The 13,855-nt window shown below is 47.2% G+C and overlaps 1 long non-coding RNA gene across 1 annotated transcript; it reads right to left on the minus strand.

Annotated features, from left to right (window-relative positions):
• Positions 1-6,306: 6,306 nt before the first annotated feature.
• On the minus strand, positions 6,307-7,380 carry LOC132387410 (uncharacterized). The gene is made up of 4 exons (XR_009509881.1): positions 7,351-7,380; positions 6,887-6,951; positions 6,650-6,691; positions 6,307-6,320 (listed from the first exon to the last, which is right to left on the minus strand). It is a non-coding gene; the product is annotated as an uncharacterized LOC132387410 (long non-coding RNA).
• Positions 7,381-13,855: the final 6,475 nt, after the last annotated feature.

Genomic DNA, 13,855 nt, shown 5'->3' on the forward strand with positions numbered 1-13,855 from the left:
TCAGCCTGGAGATGAGAGAGAGTGAGGGTGAAGGACACAGAGAGACAGGAGACGGTACAAATCCCCAGTGTTTATCAGTAACACAATTAGTGATCACATTAATGCTCAGTGTCAGGCACCTAGCGACTGTAAACACAATCTGCCACATTCTGGTACTTACTCCAGTTTCAGTATTTTACACTCCGGGTTCCTCAGAGCCGCAGACGCCAGTTTCACTCCTGAATCTCCCAGTTTATTGCCCACAATTCTAAACACAAACAGTCAAATTGATGAACAAAGTGATTCAAACCGCGGGTCTGGGGGTATTACTCTCACTCGGATATTTCAGGAAACATTAAACCCTTCAGTCAATCACTGAGCAGAGTCCCATCACTGTCAATGTCCCTCACTGACCAGCTCCACGGTATTCACCAAATGTCAGTAATTTCGTCTGTCGGTGTGACCTTATAGGCTCCACACATTCTCTAACGTTCAGGAAAAAAAACCTTCCTGACGTGAGAGGTCAGTATAGAATGGCGGGAAAAAGAGCCACAGTGGAAATCTGGCGTGGGCGGCTAAATAGATGGCGGAATAGTGATGGGAAGAGGGATGCCACAGGAGGAAGTGTGTGGGAGAGAGTAATGCCACAGGAGGAAGAGGAATGGGGAAGAGGGATCGGACAGCAGGAAGGGGGATGGGAAGAGGGATGCCACAGGAGGAAGTGTGTGGGAGAGAGTAATGCCACAGGAGGAAGAGGAATGGGGAAGAGGGATCGGACAGCAGGAAGGGGGATGGGAAGAGGGATGCCACAGGAGGAAGTGTGTGGGAGAGAGTAATGCCACAGGAGGAAGAGGAATGGGGAAGAGGGATCGGACAGCAGGAAGGGGGATGGGAAGAGGGATGCCACTGGAGGAAGTGTGTGGGAGAGAGTAATGCCACAGGAGGAAGAGGAATGGGGAAGAGAGATCCGACAGGAGGAAGGGGGATTTTAGCAAGGCATTTGATAATGTACCATATGCCAAGCTTATTGAGAAAATACGGAGGCATAAGTAGACTTTGAGGAACCAGAACTGGTTTCCCCACAGAAGTCTAAGAGTGGTTGTAGGCGGGTCCCATTCTGCATGGAGGCCGGTGAGCAGTGGAGTGCCTCAGGGATCTGTTCTGGGACCCCTACTCTTTGTGAATTTTATAAATGACCTGGATGAGGAAGTGGTGGGATGGGTTGGTGAATTTGCTGATGACTACAAAGGTTGGGGTTGTTGTCGATAGTGTGGAGGGCTGTCAGGGGATACAAAGGGACATTGATAGGATGAAAAACTGGGCTGAGAAGTGGCAGATGGAGTTCAACCCAGATAAGTGTGAGGTGGTTCACTTTGGTAGTTCAAATATGATGTCAGAATATAGCATTAATGTTAAGCCTCTTGGCAGTGTGGAGGATCAGAGGGATTTTGGGGTCCAAGTGCATAGGACACTCAAAGCTGCTACGCCGGTTGACTCTGTGGTTAAAGAGGCATACAGTGCATTGGCCTTCATCAGTCGTGGGATTGAGTTTAAGAGCCGAGAGGTAAAGTTGTAGCAATATAGGACCCTGGCCAGACCCCACTTGGAGAACTGTGCTCAGTTTTGGTTGCCTCACTACAGGAAGGATGTGAAAGCCATAGAAACGGTGCGGAGGAGATTTACAAGGATGTTGCCTGGATTAAGGAGCAAGCCTTATGAGAATAGGTTGAGTGAACCCGGCCTTTTGTCCCTGAAGAGGTGACCTGACAGAGGTGGACAAGATAATGAGAGGCTTTGATCGTGTGGGTAGTCAGAGGCTTTTCCCCAGGGCTGATATGGCTGCCACGAGAGAGCCTAAGTTGCTAGGGAGTAGGTATAGAGGAGGTGTATAGAGGAGGGTAAGTTTTTTACAGAAAGTGGTGAGTGCGTGAAATGGGCTGCCGGCGGCGTCGGTGGTGGCGGAAACGATAAGGTCTTTTAAGAGATTCTTGGATGGCTACCTGGAGCTTAGAAAAGTAGAGGGGTTGGGTAAAGCCTAGCTAGTTCTAAAGTAGTGACATGTTCGGCACAGCTTTGTGGGCCGATGGGCCTGTGTTGTGCTGTAGGTTCTCTGTGTTTCTATGTTTCTAAAGCAACCTCTTCCTCAATGTCGCAGAAGGGAAGAATCGGTCTGTGAATTGCAGGAGGAATGGAGACATGCTCACCACTATTGATGTAAACATCACCGAGGATTTTACCTGGTCTGTACATATCGGCTGTGTGGTGCCTCATTCTCCTCAGACGGTGGAAGAAACCGGAGACGGTTGAAGGGTCCTCTATATCTGCAATATTACCTCTCGGCTCCTAAACTCAGTCCCACGATTGATGAAGGCCAATTCACCGTATGCTTTCTTAACCACAGAGTCAAAACACTTTGAGTGTCCTATGGGTTCGGAACCCAAGATCCCCTTGATCCTCCACACTGTCAAGAGTCTTACCAGTAATGCAATATTCTGCCATCATATTTGACCTACCAAAATGAACCACCTCACACCTATCTGGGTTGAACTCCATCTGCCACTTCTCAGCCCAGTTTGGCATCCTACTAATGTCCCGCTGTAACCTCTGACAGCCCTCCGCACTATCCACTACAACCCCAAACTATTAAAGGTGTCATCAGAAAATTTACTCAGCCATCCCTCTACTTCCTCACCCAGGTCATGAATAAAAATCACCGACCTCAATGCAGAATACGACCCGTCTACAACCTCTCTTTGCCTTCTGTGGGCAAGCCAGTTCTGGAGCCACAAAGTAATGTCCCCTTGGATCCGCTGCACCCTTACGTTAGCAATAGGCCTTGCAAGTGGTCCCTTATCAAATGCCTTGGTGAAATACTACATCTACTGTTCTTCCTTCATCAATCTGTTTAGTTACATCCTCAAAAATAAAATCAGGCTGGTAAGGCATGATGTGCCTTTGACGATGAATTGCTACAGGTTCAATTCTATCTGATGAGAAAAAAAAAACGTATAATTGACTAACAGCAGTGTCTGTAAAAAGAATTCAACCCGCCTTTGAGGAGTTTCGTGTTTTATTGCTGCACAACGTTCAATCACAGCGGATTGAACTCGTCTGTCATGATACAAATCAACAGAAAAAGACTCTTTCGTATCAAAGTGAAAACAAACCCCTGTAAGGTGATCTGAATTAATTACCAATATAAAGCACAAAATAATTCATTTCATAAATATTCAGTACTTTCCCACCATCAATCATCACAGGTGCAGCCAATTGGTTTTTGAAGTCACATGATTAGTTAATTTGAGATCACCCTGTTCAGTGAAAGGTGTTTCAAATGATTCCGGTAAAATCAATTGTATCTGTATCTGGAAAGTCCGGCTGCTGTAGATCAGGATCCCGGCAAAAACTACACCATGAACACAAAGGAACACTCCAAGCAACACCTCGAAAGGTGACTGAAAATCACCAGTCAGGAGATTGAAGCATGAAAACGTCCATGTCACTGAATACTTCTTGAAGGACAATGAAGTCAATCATTAAGAAATGGAAAGAATATGGCACAGCTGTAAATCTGCTTAGAGCGGGCTGCTCGCAAACACTGAGTGACCATGCCAGAGGGGGACGAGTGAGAGAGGCCACCAAGAGACCCATGACAACTCTGGAGGAGTTACAAGCTCCGGTATCCGGGATGGGAGGGACTGGGCACACAACAACGGTTGCCCGGGTGCCTCACCGGTCGCAGCTTTATGGGAGGCTGGCAAAGAGAAAGCCGCTGTTGACAGGAACCCACATGGAATCTCGGCTGGAGATTGCCAGGAGGCATGTGGGAAACTCTGATGTCAGCTGGAAGATGTTTCTCTGATCTGATGAAACCAGAATAAGCCTTTTCGGCCATCAGACAATATCCTATGCTTGGCCTAAGCCAAACAAGACATATCATCAAAAACACACCATCCCTTCCGTGAAGCACGGTGGTGGCTGCATCATGCTGTGGGGATGCTTCACTGCAGCAGGCCCTGGAGGGCTTGTGAAGGTGGCGGGTAAAATTAACGCAGCAAAATACACGGGAAAGTTTCCCGCTTATGCAAGAACATCTGTTAAAGATAGGAGAGGGGAGAGAGACTTGTTGATTTGCTGTATTATGACTTCTGCGAGGGTTATTTATCTTCTACCATTTTGCTCATTAACATTCCTCAGTGGACAGCTGGAGTGTGCTGGTTTGATGGACACAGTCATTCAAATTTGATTGAGAGCTGAGACCCGGTGAGTAGGGATAAAAGTCAGGTCTGGAGAGACACCCCTCAGACACACCAGGAGACACACCAGTGGACACTGATTGAGTGTTGGAACTCACAGGAAAGGTGGGGGCACCTGAGACCGAACCAGGAGATCGGTCAGTAAAGCTCACAGTGTCAAAGCAGGGCCGGTGGGGACTTGTGTGTGTGTCCACACATGCCAGTGTGACAAGTCTATCACAGAAGAACGGTCTAGCAGAAGGACGAAGAGGTCACAACTGAATGACCACACCGATCCGACAGATTAAGAAAGCAAAATAAGGTTTGCCGGACTGTAGCTGTTACATCCCGCTCTCTCTCTCTCTCTCTCTCTCTCTCTCTCTCTCTCTCTCTCTCTCTCTCTCTCTCTCTCTCTCTCTCTCTCTCTCTCTCCAACGATTACAATACAACAACCATAACGACATAAGCACTCATGAACTGAACTGAACTTTATACTTTTCTATGACAATTTATTTACCGCTAGACATCGATAGCTTATTTATTACTGACTATTATTATTCCAACACTTTTAGGTTTATTACTGTTAACTTGTTTTATATGTTTATTTGCATTATTGATATGGTTTTTTGCTTATTTTATATTAATAAACACCTTTAGTATAGTACCACCAGACTCCAACAAATTCTTCTTTCTCTGCTGGTTAGACACACAGTTACGGGGTACTAACAAATTGGGGGCTCGTCCGGGATTGATAAATAAATTGGGGAGCCAGTGAATCCGGATAAAAGTCCCTTAACTGATCTAGTTGCGTGGATAACCAGGCGGGAAACCAGAAAAGATGGAAATAGACAAATTTCTAAAGAACCCGACTTCGGGGTCATTAGAAGGTGCCAGGAAGGCGGAATTGGTGAGTGTTGGGAAACAATTAAATCATTCAGCGGTGAAATCGTGAATGAGAAAGTTGAATATACGGAGAGCAATAGCTATGCATTATGTATCAGAGGGCGTGTTCCAATCGGCCGTATACAAGTATACGATTTTCTGACATTAGATTCTACCTTTGAAACTTTTTAACATTGGAGAATGATCCCAAAACAAATAGGGCTGGATGTCACGGATAAAAACTGGTTGCTGGATAAGACGAGACTCACATCATATCGCTCAGTATTCAGTGAGCTAATTCTTATAACTTGCTGATACGAAGAGCCGGGACGGGAAGGACGGAATCATTGGAATTATTGTCACGTGACCGTTTCAGCCGCTGCACCAGTCTCCCGGACAAGATGAAATAGAGGCTTGTCTGAAGGTTGAGAGTCACACACTGCTACTTTTCAGATCTGTGCGAAACATGTCTTTAGAAACTGAACCGCCTATAATGTGGACAATGAGTTTATTGAGATCGTAACGCAGAGCAAAGTTGAGAGGGCAAAGGTTGGTGAAAGCGTGAGGCTGCCTATCATGGGCTGGAGGAGTCTAGGTTGAAGTGAGAGAACTAAGCCGCTACGATAAAAAAATGTGTCACACCCTTCAGTGATGTCTCGGAGTGAAGATGTGGCACTCGAGAGAGAGATGCCGGAGACACGGATAACGGTCGTATATAAAAAGTAAGAGACTTGTGGCACGGTGGCTTCTTCCACGATGGTTGTCTTTCTCATGTGTGAATTCCCGGCCAACCGTCCTCTTCTATTCAACAGTGACGTCATCTGACAGAATAAATAAACAATTCATGTTGGCTCTCTCGGCAACTGGAAGGAAATAAAGATGGTGAGATCAAATACGGGCGATATTTACTTATTTGGTGTCAAAGAGAATTTGCAGACAATTTGTCTGTTTCGCAAGGCCACAGGCCCAGGACCATTATTCCTCTGAATAACAATGTTTGCTGCCCGCCGACGCCTGACCCCAGTCCCACAGTGTTACATGTCTCTCATCTGTTAATCACTGGGTAACTTGGCAGCACGCACAGCCGGGGCTCTGCTCAACTCATCGGCTTGGCCATAATGGACATGTTCCCTTTGCAAGTCACATTTTTCATCGACAGCCTCGTGTTCTGCTCACTTATCTCTTCAGATCACTGTAAACAGATCGATCCCCCAGAACCAGTCCCTGTTAAACGGAAATAAATCATTGTGATTAGCAAAAATTAATAACAAACGCAGTCTGTGAGGGAGGAGAATTGAAAGAACTCCGAAAAGGACGTGGACACATGTAACAAATCGGCTCGGAAAGACCGTGGGACAGAGGGACCAGGTTGTGCTCCACAGTCCAGACTAACACATGATACTTCATGAGTTCATCCGCCATTTCTGCGGCCCCCATTGCCGCCTCTTCGACGTCATTCTTGCTGTCGAATGTCTCACTTCAGGGTCTGTTTCTTACTGTGTGAGGTGGAAACAATTACTTCAAAAAGGGAGAGACGCAAATAATTCCCTCACCGTGTAAGTGGAGTTTCCATCTTGTGCATTGTGCCTTGCGCCCTGAAAAGAGAAATCAGAGATTTCTATTGTGACTTTTAACCTTGCGCTCGATAATTGTATTCTGTCTCTCCACATGTAAACCCCGAGGGTATCAATCTTCGCATTCATTGCTGCTCGGACGCGACCCATCACATTACTTATCTTCTTATCTTTGAAACAATGACTGAGATCATAAACATAATACAAAGATCCAACCTGTTCATTCCTTGAGAGATTTTCATAGGTTCCCGATGAGTTCACGGTGTTTGTCTCCAAGGTGCCTGCGGGAACAGTACAGACACGTCACAGCGGTGAAGAGCATCATGGGCCGTTGTTAATACAGCGGATGTCAATGCGGCCACAAAACAAAATGCCAGCGACAGCATGAACTACTTTCCCACAAACGCCAGAAACCGGTCACCCCCTGTATAGACGGCCAATAATTTAGGCCAGATACAGAAAGGGAAATACCATACCGCCCCGCCAATGATATTGTAATCCTGTGTTGAAAATATTTACTTATTTAACCGGACAACCCAACAACCCAAGCAACATTATTCGTGACCATTCTCTCGGATGAAACCCTGCAGATTCTGTGCACTAGGAACTGCCATATCTAAATGAAATGTTAAGAGTTCCAGGGGCCCAGTAACAGAACAGATGAAATGCAGTTCACTCACTGTTCCGTCCGGAATCGATGCTCGTGTCGTACTGGGATTGTGGGGGATCTTTGATCCTGAATGAACAGAAACAATGTTCAAAACATGAATTCCAGAGGAATTGACTTTCCTGCGCTGATACACAGAGTGAGAACGGCTCCAATCATTCCATTGCATTCTGCCTGGTTACTCCTTGATGCTGTCCCGGTTATCGGATGCCCGGTTCCAGGCCTGCTCGATCTCAACAACAGTGACCATAATGGGTTTCACAGAGAAAGAATTGCTATGGCCAATTGGATCACCGTTTTCCAGGGGAAAGTGTCTTTCAGTCAAATGTTCCCATTTCAGGGGGAAAGCTCAATGCTGATTCTGACCACAGGTGACCCCTGATCTGTGGGATAATTCCGGAAGTGCTGATCAATTTAACATGTCCTTGGGAAGATAAACTCTTGTTCCCCTGATTCTGTTCCCGTTTACAACACTGCCCTTTATCAATATCTTTCAGCCTCGTTCATCACACCGAAAGACTGTAAGACCATAAGAAATAGGAGCAGAAGTGGGCCATTCGGCTCAGCGAGTCTGTTCCGCAATTTAACCCTGGGCTGATCCAATTCTTCAAGTCGTCCCATGTCCCCTGCTTTCACCAGATGCCCTTTGATACCCTGGTTAATCAAGAACCTGTCCATCTCTGTCTTAAATGCACCCAAAGACTTGGCCTCCACAGCCGCTCGTGGCAACAAATTCCACAGATTTATCCCTCTTGATGAAAGTAATTTCTCCGCATCCCGGATCTAAAAGGACGTGCTTAATTCTGAAGTCGTGCCCTCTTGTCCTAGACTCCACTACCGTGGGAAATAACTTTGCCATATCTAAACTGTTCAGGCCTTTCAACATTCGGAATGTTTCTATGGATCCCCCCTCATTCCCCTGAACTCCAGGGAATGCAGCCCAGACCTTCCTCAAACGGTAACCCTTTCATTCCTGGAATCATTCTCTTGAATCCTCTCTGAACCCTCTCCAATGTCAGTACACCCTTTATAAAAATAAGGAGCCCAAGACTGCACACAATGTTCCAAGTGTGGACTCACGAATGCCTTATAGAGCCTCAACATCACATCCCTGCTCTTATATTCTATACTTCTAGAATTGAGTACAAACATTGCATTCACCTTCTTCACCACCGACTCAACCTGGAGGTTAACCTTTAGGGTATCTCGCACAAGGACTCCCAAGTCTATTTGCATCACTGGATTTTGAATTCTCTCGCCATCTAAATAATATTCTGCCCGTTTATTTCTTCCAACAAAGTGCATGAACGTACACTTTATCACATCATATTTCATTTGCCGCTTCTTTGCCAATTACCCTAAACTATCTTGCTCTCTCTGCAGGCTCTCTGTTTCCTGAACGCTACCGGTTCATCCACCTCTCTTTGTATCTAGGGCAAACCTAGCCGCAGATCTATGAATCCCTTAGCCCACATCATTGACATACACCGTGAAAAGTAGCGGTCCTAGCACCGAGCCCTGTGGATCTCCACTAGTAATCAGCAGCCAGGCAGAATAGGATCCCTTTATTCCCGCTCTCTGTTTTCTGCCGAACAGTTAATGCTCAACCCACACTAGTAACTTCCCTGCTGTTCCATTGGCTCTTAACTTGGTGAGCAGCCTCATGTGCGGCTCCTTGTCAAAGGCCTTCGGAAAATCCAATTAACCACATCTACTTTGTTTAGACTGCCAGTAATTTTCTCAAAATTTGAGAAAGGTTTGTCAGGCAGGATTTTCCTTTCAGGAAACCATGCTGGCTTTGGCCTATCTTGTCGTGTGCCTCCAGGTACTCCCTAATCTCATCCCTAACTATCGATTCCAACAACTTCCCAACCACTGATGTCTGTCTAACAGGTCTATAGTCTCCTTTCTGCTGCCTCCCACCCTTCTTAAACAGCAGAGTTACATTTGCCGTGTTCCAGGCATCCGCTACAATGCCAAAATCTTTCGATTAGTTCGTCCTGGACAATCACTGCAGATTTCCCCCACGTGGTCGAAATGGAGTCAGTCCATTCTGTCCTTCTGGTTAAATACTGTTATCGTCCATTACGTTGTTCCTGCAACTTCACAAGCAGCCGTCAAACATCAGCATCTATGATCTGCATCTGCGGCTGGACTATTAACGCCAATCATCTGACCATCGCATCTGACAGCATCAGATTCTCTATTCTTTCCTCCGGCAAACACGGTCCTGTTCCACTCTTCTCAGCCGATCAGCCACCATCACCCCTGTTCTCACCGCTCGGCATTTCCCACGATTCCCACTCACTCACATCATGACCTGTCCGTCACCTCACTCCCCTGTCGATCCATCGAGCCTGTCAGTGCTCCAACCGCTGCCCTACCACTTTGTTGCCCCTCTTTCCTGTCAATACCAAGCAACAATCTCCTTCCACAAAGGCCGTCGGTTCATGTTCCCCCACCAGTAATGCCCGACTCGCCCGTTTCCTCCAGCTCAGACTTGTGTAACTTGCTTCGGTGAACGGTTCCCGTTAAACCTTCCAATATCCCACTTCTGCAAAATAAAGATTTCCCGCAATAATTAGAAGAAGAAGCGATATTCGGAGAAAATGGCATTTACCCGCCAATTTTCCTTGCGAATAACCATGCGCAGACTCCGCCGATCAGTCCTCCGGCAAGAGAACACAATACAATGCCCACGATCGCGGCAGCGCCTAGGGTGAAATTGTCGCCTGTTTCTGGGGCTAACACACACACAAAAAAACAACAAATATGTATCTTACATTGCGCAAACCCGTCTTTTTCGGTGTCAAATGGATTTTATAGAACCATAGAACATCACAGCACAGAAACAGGCCTTTCGGCCCTTCTTGGCTGTGCCGAACCATTTTTCTGCCTAGTTCCACTGATCTGCACCTGGGCCCTATCGCTCCAAACCCGTCTCACCCATATAACTGTCCAAGATTTTCTCAAATGTCAAAAGTCATCTACAACTTCATCTGGCAGCTTATTCCACACTCCCACCACTCTTTGTGTTCCATTTAATCTTTTCCCCCTTCACCCTTAACCCATGACTTCTGTTTTTTTTTCTCCCCTAGCCTCAGTGGAAAAGGTCTGCTTGCATTCACTCTATCTATACCCATCCTAATTTTATACATCTCTATCAAATCACCGCTCATTCTCCTCGGCTCCAGGGAAGTCCTAACCTATTCAACTTTTCTCTGTAACTCCGTTGCTCAAGTCCCGGCAACATCTTTGTAAACCTTCTCTGCACTCTTTCAAACTTATTAATATCCTTCCTGTAATTAGGTGACAAAAACTGCATACAATACTCCAAATTCGGTCTCACCAATTTCTTATGCAACCTCACCATTACATTCCAACTCTTATACTCAATACTTTGATATATAAAGGCAAATGTACCAAAAGCTCCCTTTACTACCCTATCTTCGTGTGACGTCACTTTTTTGGGAATTTTGTATCTGTACTCCCAGATCCCTCTGCTCTACTGCCCCCCTCAGTGTCCTACCATTTGCATTGTATGTTCTACCTTGATTTGACCTTCGGAAGTGCAATACCTCACACATGTCCGCATTAAACTCTATCTGCCATTTTTCAGCCCATTCCTCCAACTGGTCCAAATCCCTCTGCAAGCTTTGAAAGCCTTCCTCACTGTCCACTACAACTCCAATCTTTGTATCATCAGTCAATTTGCTGATCCAATTTGCCACATTCTCATCCAGATCATTGAGATAGATGACAAATAACAATGGACCGAGCACTGATCCCCGTGACACATCACTAGACATTGTTCCCATTGTCACTGACACAAGGGTGAGTTCCTGCCCTGTCTGCAGGAGATTGTTCCCATTGTCATTGATACAAGGGTGAGTTCCTGCCCTGTCTGCCGGAGATTGTTCCCGTTGTCACTGACACAAGGGTGAGTTCCTGCCCTGTCTGCAGGAGATTGTTCCCATTGTCACTGACACAAGGGTGAGTTCCTGCCCTGTCAGCAGGAGATTGTTCCCATTGTCACTGACACAAGGGTGAATTCCTGCCCTGTCTGCAGGAGATTGTTCCCGTTGTCACTGACACAAGGGTGAGTTCCTGCCCTGTCTGCAGGAGATTGTTCCCATTGTCACTGACACAAGGGTGAATTCCTGCCCTGTCTGCAGGAGATTGTTCCCGTTGTCACTGACACAAGGGTGAGTTCCTGCCCTGTCTGCAGGAGATTGTTCCCATTGTCACTAACACAATGGTGAGCTCCTGCCCTGACTGCAGGAGATTGTTCCCGTTGTCAGTGAGACAAGGGTGAGTTCCTGCCCTGTCTGCAGGAGATTGTTCCCGTTGTCAGTGAGACAAGGGTGAGTTCCTGCCCTGTCTGCAGGAGATTGTTCCCATTGTCCCTGAGACAAGGGTGAGTTCCTGCCCTGTCTGCAGGAGATTGTTCCCGTTGTCAGTGAGACAAGGGTGAGTTCCTGCCCTGTCTGCCGGAGATTGTTCCCATTGTCACTGAGACAAGGGTGAGTTCCTGCCCTGTCTGCAGGAGATTGTTCCCATTGTCACTGAGACAAGGGTGAGTTCCTGCCCTGTCTGCAGGAGATTGTTCCCATTGTCACTGATACAAGGGTGAGTTCCTGCCCTGTCTGCAGGAGATTGTTCAAATTGTCACTGACACAATGGTGAGTTCCTGCCCTGTCTGCCGGAGATTGTTCCCATTGTCACTGACACAATGGTGAGTTCATGCCCTGTCTGCAGGAGGTTGTTCCCATTGTCACTGACACAAGGGTGAGTTCCTGCCCTCTCTGCAGGAGATTGTTCCCATTGACACTGACACAATGGTGAGTTCCTGCCCTGTCTGCAGGAGATTGTTCCCGTTGTCACTGATACAAGGGTGAGTTCCTGCCCTGTCTGCAGGAGATTGTTCCCATTGTCCCTGAGACAAGGGTGAGTTCCTGCCCTGTCTGCAGGAGATTGTTCAAATTGTCACTGACACAATGGTGAGTCCCTGCCCTGTCTGCCGGAGATTGTTCCCATTGTCACTGACACAATGGTGAGTTCCTGCCCTGTCTGCAGGAGGTTGTTCCCATTGTCACTGAGACAAGGGTGAGTTCCTGCCCTCTCTGCAGGAGATTGTTCCCATTGTCACTGACACAAGGGTGAGTTCCTGCCCTGTCTGCCGGAGATTGTTCCCATTGTCACTGAGACAAGGGTGAGTTCCTGCCCTGTCTGCAGGAGATTGTTCCCGTTGTCAGTGAGACAAGGGTGAGTTCCTGCCCTGTCTGCAGGAGATTGTTCCCGTTGTCACTGATACAAGGGTGAGTTCCTGCCCTGTCTGCAGGAGATTGTTCCCATTGTCCCTGAGACAAGGGTGAGTTCCTGCCCTGTCTGCAGGAGATTGTTCAAATTGTCACTGACACAATGGTGAGTTCCTGCCCTGTCTGCCGGAGATTGTTCCCATTGTCACTGACACAATGGTGAGTTCCTGCCCTGTCTGCTGGAGATTGTTCCCATTGTCACTGACACAATGGTGAGTTCCTGCTCTGTCTGCAGGAGGTTGTTCCCATTGTCACTGAGACAAGGGTGAGTTCCTGCCCTCTCTGCAGGAGATTGTTCCCATTGTCACTGACACAATGGTGAGTTCCTGCCCTGTCTGCAGGAGATTGTTCCCATTGTCACTGAGACAAGGGTGAGTTCCTGCCCTGTCTGCCGGAGATTGTTCCCATTGTCACTGAGACAAGGGTGAGTTCCTGCCCTGTCTGCAGGAGATTGTTCCCGTTGTCAGTGATACAAGGGTGAGTTCCTGCCCTGTCTGCAGGAGATTGTTCCCATTGTCCCTGAGACAAGGGTGAGTTCCTGCCCTTTCTGCAGGAGATTGTTCAAATTGTCACTGACACAATGGTGAGTTCCTGCCCTGTCTGCCGGAGATTGTTCCCATTGTCACTGACACAATGGTGAGTTCCTGCCCTGTCTGCAGGAGGTTGTTCCCATTGTCACTGACACAATGGTGAGTTCCTGCCCTGTCTGCAGGAGGTTGTTCCCATTGTCACTGAGACAAGGGTGAGTTCCTGCCCTCTCTGCAGGAGATTGTTCCCATTGTCACTGACACAATGGTGAGTTCCTGCCCTGTCTGCAGGAGATTGTTCCCATTGTCACTGAGACAAGGGTGAGTTCCTGCCCTGTCTGCCGGAGATTGTTCCCATTGTCACTGAGACAAGGGTGAGTTCCTGTCCTGTCTGCTGGAGATTGTTCCCCTTGTACACCAGGGACTGACAGAGCATTTTCTGGTTTAAAACAATATTTTAAACAACTAGACGCTCCGGTACAATTCGGACCTTCTTTGACCCATCTATACATTGAGAAAATATGTTTGTTATAGTGCCCGACGCGTCACAACTCAGTGCGATGGTGTCGAGGTTTTCCAGGGAAGTGGAATCATTGGTCACCACGGCAACCCCACTCACTGGCTCTGTAAATACAATTAAAATGCAAATAGTTTTTCACTTGCTTTTACCTGA

The sequence above is a fragment of the Hypanus sabinus genome, unplaced genomic scaffold (assembly GCF_030144855.1).
Source record: "Hypanus sabinus isolate sHypSab1 unplaced genomic scaffold, sHypSab1.hap1 scaffold_1830, whole genome shotgun sequence".
Lineage (NCBI taxonomy): Eukaryota > Metazoa > Chordata > Chondrichthyes > Myliobatiformes > Dasyatidae > Hypanus > Hypanus sabinus.